Source organism: Amblyomma mixtum, chromosome 5 (assembly GCF_055824585.1).
Source record: "Amblyomma mixtum isolate Tamu chromosome 5, ASM5582458v1, whole genome shotgun sequence".
Classification (NCBI taxonomy): domain Eukaryota; kingdom Metazoa; phylum Arthropoda; class Arachnida; order Ixodida; family Ixodidae; genus Amblyomma; species Amblyomma mixtum.
This window is the reverse complement of record NC_143016.1, coordinates 100,632,717-100,642,954: the sequence shown is the minus strand read 5'-3', so window position 1 is coordinate 100,642,954 and position 10,238 is coordinate 100,632,717. Positions and strand designations below refer to the sequence as shown.

Here is a 10,238-nt window from a genome sequence, read left to right as displayed (position 1 = left end):
TTGTTTATCCCGTATTTCACTTTCTTTTTGTCCGTTTCTTTCACTCTGGCTTGAGGCTATTTATCTTGGCACTCGGCACAGCATTTCGTCATAACTGTGCACCCCCCCTTGAGCGCACTTCTGCAACCCACACGTTAAGCTGCCGCGAGCGAGTCTCAACGTAGCATTGACGCTCTTTTTCGGTGATCTCACTTGCACCCTCTCGCCTCTCTCTCACTTCTCCGTGTTCTCTCACTCTCTCTCATTTCTAAAACTTACGAGTTCGTCACCATGCACGCCCGACTGCCAGGCAGGCAGGCTCGGAGCGCTTCGTGTGCCTCAAGAGAAATCGCTCGCGATAGGCTCACCGACGCGCTCTCGGGACTCCGAAGACGAGATGGTGGCGGCAGCGGTGTTCAGAAACTCTTCCTTCTCCTCCTCCACCACCTCCTCCTTTCCCCCTGCGCCAGCCCCCAACCTGGCCCCCTGAGGGCATGCTGCTATTCTGAGTCGCCCCCAGCCCCGAACAGGCGCCTGTTTTTCGCTCCCTACCGACAACGTCTCTCGCAGCGCACGGAGCACCACCGTCGCCACTCGGCATTCAACCTTACTACGTGCCTGCGCGGTGCCAAGAGACCGTCCGCTCCCCGCCACGATTGCTTCCCGTCGTAGCCGTCACTGCGCCGCCTCCTCCGCCGCCGTCGTTTCCGAGTCGACGCCGGGCGCCGATCTGCCGCCGCGAATGGAAGGCCGCGGCCTGGGGCTCAGTTCGCGCCTCTTCAACCAGTTCATCCTGCTCAAACGCACCTCTTACGACCCCATCCTCCGGTTGAGGTAAATGCCGCACCCTTCCCCTCGTTCCTGCCTCTCTGAACGCTGGTTCCGCACCCGAGGCCAGTGTTTATGGAGTGGGGGAGTACTTGCTTTGCTCCTTTGCCACCAAAACTTGGCACCCGCTGGCCCGACAAAGCGGGCCAATGGCACGGGGCGCAGTGAGGCCTGGCCGAACAGGAAGTTTATTGGAGTCAGAAACGTAAAACGCTTACGCATGAATGAAAGGGAGGAAAGTTTTAACTGTTATACGAACAGAGACAAAAAAATGCGTGGAGATCTTTCGCGCGTATGATAATAAGGTCTCATGAGAAGACCTTTTCACCAAAAAATAAAAAAAGCTGTAGGCAGCTGCTAATTCATCCTAATCGGCGCTCGACCGCATTGTGTTTTACGTCTAAAAATGTTTCTTCTGAGATAAAAAAAAAACTTGTCGGGAGGATTGTTGTGCGATCCTGAATGTTTGGTTATTTTTTAGTGTTTGCTGATTTTGCAGCAGTCCTCGTGGCTCTGACTCTCTTCCGACTTATGTTTGATTCCACTTGGTTTTTATTTAAGCTGGAAAGCATCCTTGAAGGGTACGGGGACAAGCGAGCCAACGATAACTTTGTGTGCGAAAAACAGCTCGAAAATCAATTAACTAAAGCATGGTCAATTCATTTTCACACCGAAACAAGCTAGGGCCTCTATGCATGCTAAGTTTTTCTGGATGGATGGATGGATGGATGGATAGGAGCGCCCCCTTTGAAACGGGGTGGTGGCAATTGCCACCATGCTCAGCTTTTCTTTATTTATTATTTTTTTTGTTTACTGTGTTGGCAATTCTCATTAAGATTCTCCATCAACTTTGCCTACGGTTTCCTACTATTCTAACCTTATGCCACATCTCTGCTTTTCAACCACCAATCCTCCAATCGCTTTTTGCTGACTTCCACTGCAGATTTATTTACATGACCATTGTTATCTTTAAACCCTAGGGCCTCAGAAAGAGTGACTGTGCCTGCATCGACATCCGGATGGATACCATCACATTTGATTATGAGGTGTTCAATTGTTTCCACAGATCTACCACACACTGCACATGTGTCATCTTCTTCGTTAAATTTCTTTTTGTAGCTGCGCGTTCTAAGACACCCTGATCTAGCTTCAAAAAGTAGGGCACTGCCTCTTGAGTTATCATAGAAAAATTCTTTCCTGATCTGCCTTTTCCAGAATCGATATAGTTCTACACTATGTTTCTTTTCCATTGAATTCATCCAATTTTTAACTTCCGCGTTTTTAACCTGTCGTTTAATGCTCTTTCTTTCTCCGTCCTCATGACCGGCATACTTACTGGTTAGTTTTCTAGTTCTTTTCCGCCACTGTGAGTCAACGTTCTTTCTGTATAAATATTTAAATACCTTAGCTGCCCATCTGTTATCGTCCAATTTCCTCAGGCGTTCTTCATATAGTATTTTACTCTTAGCTTCCCGTGCCTCAAACGATGCCCAGCCCATATCCCCTTGTACTGCCTCGTTTGTGGTTTTGCCGTGGGCACCTAGTGCTAATCTTCCAACAGCTCTCTGATTTACGTCTAATCTCGACTGAACTTCTGCCCTTAAGCACAGAACCGCATTGCCGAAAGTAAGTCCCGGCACCATTATTCCTTTCCAAATACCTCTTAGTACTTCATATTTGTTGTACCCCCATAATGCCCTATGTTTCATTATCCCGGCGTCTCTTCGTCCTTTTGCCCTAAGAGCCTGTTCATGCTTTTCCGTGTATATCTGCCCTTCGTTTAGCCATATCCCGAGGTATTTGTATTCGGCCACTTTGGGTATTTCGTGGCCTTGTATTGTAAGCACCTGATCAGTTGTATCGTTAAAAATCATCACACCTGATTTAGTTGCACTAAAACTGAATCCTAGAGCGTCTCCTTCGTCTCCACAGCAATTAACCAAAGTTTGTAAATCTTCCTGGCTATCTGCTAACAGTACAATATCGTCCGCATACATTAAACCCGGGAGTCGCTGCTCAACTACATTTCCGCCTAATCTGTACGATAGATTATAACCCAGATTACTTTCTTCTAGCCTTCTTTCCATATTTATCACGTAAAGCATGAACAGCAGCGGTGATAGAGGGCAACCTTGCCTTAATCCTTTGTGCACCCCTACAGTTGTGGTACTTTTTTTCCCTTCCCATGTAATTTCAACTTCATTATCTCGGTAGATTTCCTGTAGAAAATCAATTACCTCATCACCAATACCTAAATCTTTCAATATGCTCCACAGGAGTTCCCTGTTCACGTTATCGTATGCACCGCTTATGTCTAGAAAGGCTATAAACAGAGGTCTATTTTCCGCCTTAGCTATTTCTATGCATTGGGTAAGCACGAACAGGCTATCATCTAACCGCCTACCCCTTCTGAACCCATTCTGAAGTTCTCCGAGTATCCTATTCCCTTCTACCCATGACTGCATTTTTAATTTCACCGCCTGCATTGCCAGCCTGTACATAACAGATGTTATCGTAATCGGACGGAAGGATTTTATGTTCATCTTATCTCCTTTCCCTTTATAAATCAAATTCATTTTACTCTGTCTCCAGCTGTGCGGAATTTGCTGATTTGTTATGACTGCCTCCAATGCTTTTATCAGCGCGTCCTTGCTTCTTGGGCCAAGTTCATTAATCAGCTTAATTGGAATTTCGTCTATCCCTGCGGATGTGGTTTTAGGAATATTCGCTTCCGCCTTTTCCCAGTTAAGACTAGTCAGTTCTAAGCTGTTCTCTTTTGTGCTGTCCTGTGTTGCCGCCTCACTTGGGGAGATTACCCCATTGGCGTCGCTAAAAGACGCAGCTATAAATGACGTAATGTAGTCCACAGCATCGTCTCCCTCCAAACATTTTCCCTCAGCATCTATAATCTGTTCCTGCTTTCTTTGATTTGTTTTTCCCAACCAGCTTATATGGTTCCAGAATTTTCTTGGCCCCCCTTTATTTGCCTCACGAACTTCAGCCAGCCATTTATCAGAGGACTGCTTTATTTTAGCCTGGACTAGGACCTGAACTTGCTGTTTCTTTTGTCGATAAGATTCCCATTTTTTTCCTATTTCCTCTACAGATAACTGCGCCCTCTTTGCTTCTCTGTGTTCCCTTGAAGCCACCCGTCGTTGTTCGATGGCCTCCTTAATTTCCATATTCCACCAGCTTCGTGGCTTCCTCTTTCCTCTCCAGCGGTTAACTCCTTTCACTTGTTTCATTTTTGTAGCGATGAGCAGTTCCAACTGATTATAATCCCAATTTTCCATGTGGCGTTTCTCAATTATTTCTTCTATATCGGCTGATATTAGCGCTATTTGTTCATCATTTAATTTTGCGTTGTCTTTTGGACTTCGTTGCATTTCTCTTTTGACTAGGGCTCCCAACTGTAGACTAATACGTTTATGATCACTTCCTAGGCTGTCCTTCCCCTCTTCGTCTATTTCCATTATTGCGAGCTTGCTATAGATGCCCTGCGACATTAGACAGTAGTCAATGGTTGTTTGCCTGTTACGGGATTCCCACGTGATTTGTCCCTCACATTTAGTTTCTCTATTGACAATAACTAAGTTGTGCCGCTCACACAAGTCTAGCATTAACTTCCCGTTACAATCTGTGTATCCATCCAGATCCTCGATGTGGCCGTTCATGTCTCCAAGCAAAATAATATCGACACCGTCTCCAATCTGCTTTATATCGTCATTGAGGCACTTAACTAGATCCTTGTTTTCTTGCCTGCATTTGTCCCCGGTCCCTAAATAAACTACCCCTAGCCATGTCCTTTTGCCAGCAATTGTACCTGATACCCAGACTTGTTCTTTGCAAGTTGATTTTATTCTTTGCCAATTTGTTCCTTGATGTATCAGCATACCTACTCCTCCTCCCTTCTTCTCCGTTGTTGTTCTGTTGCACCCTTCCCAGACATAGCCATCGATGAAAGGTGGATCTTCTAGATCCCTCAGATGTGTCTCGCATAGAGCGTACACACCTACTGCTTCGTCCTTTAACTGCTGTTCTATTTCTAGCCATTTCGCTCTCTTTCTACCCCCTTGCATGTTTATGTAACTGATCCTGGCGTTAAATTTCTTTTTCGTAGTTTTCTTTCTGGGCCTCCTAGTGGCCATTTTGTTGGGATCAGCCGCCATTGTTACATTTACATCGCTTCTACCTACACCTACGCCCTGAGCCACCGTGGACCCCCTAAAAAAGCTACCGCTCGGCCTCCCAGGCGCCTGCCTATCTCTTCTCCTACCCTTCCACTGAAATGGATGCCATCTCGTCCAAAGTCTCTGCCCGAACCTGCCCTGTGCACTTCCTTGTTTATTTCTACCACCTCAAAGCCTTTCTCGAGGCCTAACTGCCTTATCTCGCGATTAAGATTCACAACGTCTTTAGCAACCTCTGCATTCCTTCCCTGTACCTCAGGCACTGTACACACCACGATCTGCGCTTGCTGTGCTATCGCCCTTATACCGTCAACTCCCTCAGCTAATGTTTTCCCTACTTGTGCGGCGTTACCATTCAGGACATCATTTAGCCCCGCCGCTACCACTACCAAGTTACGCCTTGCAGCCTTCTCGGAAAGTTCACTTTTAGTCGCTGTCAGGACATCGTCCATTGTCTTTCCTGGAAACACCCCGACTGCTACCCGCCTATCACCCTTCACCCGGTCCAGAATAGCTCTTTTGCAGCGCCCCATGTTTGAGTCACCAGCGATAAGCACTAGGGTACTCTGCCACTCCCTCCTAACTTCCGGATCTCGCTGCCTCTTATCAGCGACTGTGCCCTCATTTCCTGGAAGTAGCCCGGACCCCTTCTCAGTACCGCCTCTCGAATTCCCAGCTGCCACCTGTGCATAGCTGTTCCTGCCTGAACATGTCTGACCTACTGGCCCCTCGCTGTCCATGCCAGTGCAAGCCCCATCCACGTGGCTGGCGCTGGAATGCCCGCCATTGTGGCTTCCAATGGCGGTGTCAGCCGTTTTTGACTCGATCTGAGATAGCTGTACTTGAAGCTTACGCTTCTCTGCCCTCTCTATCTGTAACTCTGTTTCTAGAGCATCCATCCTTAGCACTAGTTCGCTGTTCGCCTGTTCAGCCCTGTCCAGGCGTGCACCTAATACGCAGAATTTGCACATAAAATCTGCGCCTTCGGCCTCCTCCACTGAATCGAACCGCGTTTCTTTTAAATTCACCGATTCCTCACACTCCATACATCTAACCTTCAGTAACTTAACCATCGTAGCAACACTCGATTATTGCTTGCACCAAATGCCCAGATATCTACACGCTCAAGACGAAAACACTTGAAAACACGTGCAAAATCAAATAAAAGTCTGGCTACCGCAAATGCCGATCAATCACTTGGAAAAAAATAGCTATCTCTCTAAAAGTTAACGCACACACAAAAAAAAAACACTGAGACAACTGTCGGCCAAATAGTCCCGGCCGAAATTAGGTCACTGACCTAAATTCTATTCCTTAACCTGCACTTCCCCTAACAGCCTAAAAAACTAAACGCACTTTTAAAACTATTAAAGGAAAGTACTCATCTATTTTACGCAGACGCTCTCGCAGTCTGTCCGGTCCCGGTCTCCACGCGTGATCCGAAGAGCACCAAAAACGCACGTCCGCACAGCACGGCTGTCAACTGTCAACATCAGAAAAAAGCGCCATCTCTTGGACGGCGGTAGCAGACACCGCGAAACTGAACGGGGATACCTTAACTTGTAATTTTGAAAAACTAGAGTGTCCAGCGGGATTCTGCGCGAACATAGTGATTATTATCATGGTTGACCCTTTCTCCTCGCTGCAAAACCTCAGTTGCAAAATGGTGTCTGCACTTTCATCAACTATTTCTGCGGTCAATAGAAAATCAGTGGGATATACCTAACATTCGAAATTCCCGCGGTGATTCTGAGTGTTCAGCGCCACGCAGCAGGTGGTGGCAGCCGTGCAAACTAGAAGCGTTTGTCCAGATTTCCTGGACACGGGTATGTGTGCCGTGCTGTGTACCGTACTGGACGGTGGCGAAGGAAGCACAGTGCCAAGCAAACTTTCAAAAGAATAGACACACAAACTTTTGAGAAATTCAACGCGTCACGTCAGAGGTGTTTCACGCAGTCGAAATAATGGCTTCTATGAAATGGGTATAAAACACTTCTTTTCTTGTTTTTATGCGACGTTTCCGAGACAAACGATTTGGAAAAATGCTGCCTTAACCGTCAGCATAGGCATTAGCCTGACCTACTGGACGCTAGAGGTCACTAGTATACGCTGCACAATGTCTCACGCCTGACGTCCCACTTGGCAGCTACCAATGTTATAAAAGCAGAATAGCTTGAGAAAACAATCATCATAGAATACGGCCATAGACTTGTTTCCTTGGGGGAAAAAGGCCGATACATTGATTCAGCTAACGCCTATAAGGGTGTTTAAGGCAAAGGTTTGTTAAAAAAACAAGAGTTAAACGGTGAATTAATTATTACGAAATGCGGCTTCTGAAGTTTTTAACTCTAGCAGAGTGTAGTGTGCATTTCATTCCCGCCTTTATTAGAAAAGGCGATAAATAACCATTGCCAATTGGATTAGTCTTTTCGGGGCCGCTCCAGCTTAGATAGATAAATTCCCTACTAGAAATCCAAAGAAATTAAATATATATGATTGTTTTACTATTGCATCATCCATATTCAATTAAAACTATATATTTATAGATATACGAAAGGTTAATCATATTCAAGCCACTTAAATCAGGCACCGTTTTCTGTTACTCGTTGCTAATGTTTTGTTGTTTGGAGTAGTAACCCGTGAACGAGGTCCGCCAGGCAGCGAGTGGATAGGCTCGGGCTGGGCACTTCACCAAGAACAGAGCTTCGAAAATGACGATCGTAGTGCCAGCTACGTACTACACAACCAGCCATTTTGAACGTCTTGCCTCCAGCGCCATCAGGTACTACTTGAAAGAGTGCCTTGCGTAAGCCAATGAAACGCCATCTTGAATGTTGACCCGACGCGATATACAACTTAGGAGCGTTTCGAAATAGTTGGTTTACCTTGGCGGCCCCAACGTGTTCTGTAAAAGGTGCAACAGCCGGAAGGACATCGTTGACAACAACTCGTCGGCAATGCTTCTACATCGCAGCGACAGTTGGACAGCGGTGAACCGCATTTAACTCGTACTCTACTTTTAAGGTGCCTGAGGATTATGTATGACAACTGGTTTCTGATTACCGTTCGACAACGCACTGAGCCGTAGCCGATGCATCAATATAGAAATCCGTCCTTCTCAATTCTATTGGCAGCCTCAGCGAATAGAACTGGCGACGCAGAGAGGATGAGCCGAAGTCTAGAATGAATAACAGTGCACCAGCCTACGTGTGTTACACAGCTAGAACGGCACTATCAGACATGGGGAGAGCTAAATATTCGCTGTGTGTACTCCTAAGTGTTATTTATGGCACCCACAACTCGGTTGCCAAGGCAGCCATCAACACTGCATCCATTGAACAAAAAATATATATATTTCTTATACCGTCGTGAAATTTCAGTTCGCAGTAATTCAGCAAATTACTCGTGGGCAGAAAGTTCGTAAATTAAACAGTGTAGACCGTACTACTACTTCGCACAAAGCAGTATTGTTTAAGAGCAAGGGGTATAGACACCAAACTTTGATTGCATGTTTTATTCTTTGAAGTGATGAGTAAGACATTGCCATACATGGATCACTAAATAGTATTTGGTAACAACACTCTAAATAAATAATCATTAAATTTATTCTCGAATGCTGTTTCGGGTTTCGAAAGCCGAGCGATACCTAGGACATCAAAAGTCACTGTTGATATCGTGATGAAAGGGAAAACTGCGATACAACTGTTGCTCCTCTTGCGATGTAATTTCCGTTCTTGAGGCAGGCTGGCTTTGACGTGTTCGTTAATGAACACATCGAAGCAGCGATTATACCGCAGTTTTAAGCATGAAATGCTTTTAGCTCCCGTTGTCGGCAGTGTGGTGACGTCACGCCGAGACCGAGAGCCAACATCCGGGCACTGAATTCCACTCATCCGGGCACTGAAACGAGACCATCCGGGCACCGTACGATTTAACGAGTAAGCCATCCTACAGGACCGGCATACAAGTGCCGGTAGCTTCGCGTCGAACGGGTGGTGGCGTTCCTCCCTTCCTGTACAGTGCGGTTCGGGTGTCCACCGAGATGGCAGAGATTTACTGCGCCATTTACTTTCCTCAATAAGCCTTGCGTTCAAAGGGCAAGGCATCGCGCCGAACGTGTGGTGGTAGCGCTACAACACGCTGTCGCGTTCCATTCCTAAAGGTGAAACTTAAGCGTCATTAATTAGCAGTTGATTAGTACTTAGTCATTAATCAGTAATTAGTCACTGATTAGTAATTCGTCATTACTTCATCATCAATTATGTGTGACGTAATCCAGTGGTGACGTCACCAGTGTCACATAGGCAAAGTGGTGCGGAAAACGCATTCGCCTCTACGCATTTTAGACAGTTTCGAACGCGCTGCATATACATTCTTGTCAGGCCTGCGTCTCGTCGTGTCCGCGTACGCTTCGTGTTATGCCCGTAAACATTTCATGCTTACTCTACCCTCGGTTACGGGAGGGGCAGAGATTTTTTATTGTTGAGTTCGATTAAATGTTTTAAGCAACTTTCACACGCTTGTTGACTGCGTTATTCAGTGTGCGCGGTACAATCGGCGCCAAGTTATTTTTGTGGTTTTCGGGCCCTAAATATTACTGCGCGTTTGCGCGTTACAATGAGGGGCGCGTTAGAATCGTACAAATAGGTAACAGTTTGGTGGAACTGCTGAGCGTAGCATGTTTGACCATTTCAGCTGCACCATGGGGGGCAGAATTTCTTAAAAATATTTTCCAAAATGACTTAGAATCCAGCAGTTTTCTTTGTGTCGCAAACTCTAGCTTTCTGTAGCTGACTGGGTATCGCGTGGATGTAACCGTCATTAATTGGTGTGACATTTTTTTTTAAGCGTCACGTGGCCTTTTATGGATTTCGACGTCACAGCCATCTCGCTCAGCTGTTTAAACGGAAACAACATGAGGGAAAGAACTCAATTACGTATAATTTTTTCAGCGGTTGTTGTCGAATACCACGCGGTGCTCGCACCCTTTCAGACAAGAAAACATATTGCCACATATAATTGTAGTGTTTGTTCGTTCACGCTCAAGGCTGCAGGAAAGGGCTGTTATCATTTTTGTTCGCGACGCGAAAAGCGACCAGTCTAATCTCGATTGTTCGCAGCCATGAAAGGCTGCATCTAGGTTTTTCCAGATTACCGTAGATGATCTTGACCTGTTATCTGGAAATTTCCTTGCCAGCTTTAAATTGAGCAATGCCGCGAGCGGCGGACATTCGTAGTTCG

General features: G+C 46.1%; 1 protein-coding gene across 1 annotated transcript in view; it reads left to right on the top strand.

Annotated features, from left to right (window-relative positions):
* Positions 1-463: 463 nt before the first annotated feature.
* LOC149343207 (excitatory amino acid transporter 2-like) overlaps positions 464-10,238 on the top strand; it is a 69,623-nt gene continuing 59,848 nt past the window's right edge. Inside the window, exon 1 of the mRNA XM_089545752.1 lies at positions 464-813. The gene's annotated coding sequence lies outside the window, so the exon portion shown is untranslated. The remainder of the gene's footprint in view (positions 814-10,238) is intronic.